This window comes from Elaeis guineensis, chromosome 5 (genome assembly GCF_000442705.2).
Source record: "Elaeis guineensis isolate ETL-2024a chromosome 5, EG11, whole genome shotgun sequence".
NCBI classification, from domain to species: domain Eukaryota; kingdom Viridiplantae; phylum Streptophyta; class Magnoliopsida; order Arecales; family Arecaceae; genus Elaeis; species Elaeis guineensis.
The window spans coordinates 48,243,022-48,244,853 of record NC_025997.2 but is presented as its reverse complement, the minus strand read 5'-3'; the positions used below and the strand labels follow the sequence as shown (position 1 = coordinate 48,244,853).

The window sequence follows — 1,832 nt, the reverse complement described above, 5'->3', positions numbered from 1 at the left end:
GAGCATAGATTTGAAAATCATTTTTAAAACCAAGTCTCTGTGGGATCGACCCGTACTCGCTGGTCGTGCTACTCTGCACACCGTGCGCTTGCGGTTTTATTTACAAATTTTAAGATTTGCACATCAAGTTTTTGGCGCCGTTGCCGGGGATTTGGCGTTTTAAATTGTTTTCAAATATTTTTCTTCGTGCGTTATAACTCTCTTTCTTTTTCTTTAGGTTTCTATATTTAGTTGGTGATTGCTGGAAAACTCAGGTACGCTTCTAATTTCTCTTTTATTATTTTTAGTTAATTACTTTTGCTTTTAGACCTAATCATTTGAATTTACTTAATCAAAAAAAAAAATATATAAAACAAAACAAAAGACATTTCATAATCGTGAAGTAAAATATCAAAATAAAAAAAAAATTCTAAATTAAAATCTTTTACATTCTTGGTCATCTTGTTTATTTGTATTTGCATTTTCATAATTAATCTAAGGGCATCAACCCATTAACAAGATAAGGTGGGGATTTCATTACCCTTCCTTAGCCCAAAAACCATCTCCATCATATTGCATTACCTAGACTTTTAATCTTAAAATCAATTAGACGTCAACCTTAAGGAATTCGAGCTCAATAGGACAAGGAACCCTAAGAGTTCTACCAAGTTTGAGTTGTTTGATTAGTTGGTGTCTAGGCAAGTCCCTGAGAGTGGTTTGTTAAATTGGTTCAGTTGCTGGCCTGGCCAACTCGTTTGGTGTCTAGAAAGGCAACGATGAGTGAACCTCCCACCTCTTATACTTACCTGGCTAACTAGTTGATCAATCTCCACTTGGAAGGTTTGAAGGGTCATCTTGGAACAGTTAGGAGCTGTCTAGATTTAGGTTAACCCTAGGATAGATTGAGTTTAATTTATTGATTCACTTGTTTGAAAAAAAAAAAAATTTAAAATTTAAATTAATTTGGTTACTTTTCTTTAGATTTAGGACTCCTTAGGATCTTCTCTTTAGAACTTTTTCTCTTTTCTTTCTTTTCCTTATACATAAAAATTTTATTAAAAAAAAAAATTGTATAAACATCGAGAACCGTACACTTCGTGTGTGGAGAAGAGTGTCGGGTCGTCTAGTTAGAATTGAGTCAATTCCTGTTGTTCCAATGGCTGAACCAATCCAACCCATGACCCTTAAGGATTTGTGTTATCCAGTTGGCTCCATCCAACCATCTTGTATCAGGTTGCCACAACCCACAGCTAACAATTTTGAAATCAAACCTCAAATCATAAATATGCTTCCAAAATTCACAGGATTAGAGGATGCTTATATATTTATTAGAGAATTTGAGGAGGTATGTGCAACCATGAAACTGCAATTAACAGAGGATGAGGTCAAACTTAGATTAATCAACTTTGCCCTTAAGGACAATGCTAAGAAGTGGCTTTATAGTCTGCCAAACTATTCTGTCACTACCTGGGAGGGCTTTGTGAGAATATTTTTAAAAAAGTATTTTCCCCATCATAAAACAGCTAGGATTAGGAATGAAATAAATCAATTTTACCAACTAGCTGGTGAATCATTTTGGAAGTACTTTGATCGTTTCAAGAATCTTTTGACCCAATGCCCACACCATGGAATAGAAACTTGGAGACTATGCCAGATCATCTATGAGGGGTTAGATTCAAACTCAAGAACCATGCTAGAGTCCATGTGCCAAGGCCAATTTATGGACAAAGAAACTACTGAAGCTTGGCAATTCTTAGAAGACCTAGCCGAGAAAAATTTACAGTGGGAAACAACTAGGGAACCTGATAAAGCTACACCTTCAAGAGGAGGAATGCATCAAATTCAACCAACCC

General features: G+C 35.5%; 1 non-coding gene across 1 annotated transcript; it reads right to left on the bottom strand.

The window, feature by feature from the left end:
* Positions 1–1,504: 1,504 nt before the first annotated feature.
* On the bottom strand, positions 1,505–1,611 carry LOC140858251 (small nucleolar RNA R71). Its single transcript, XR_012141818.1, has one exon. It is a non-coding gene; the product is annotated as a small nucleolar RNA R71 (small nucleolar RNA).
* Between the last annotated feature and the right edge of the window lie 221 nt (positions 1,612–1,832).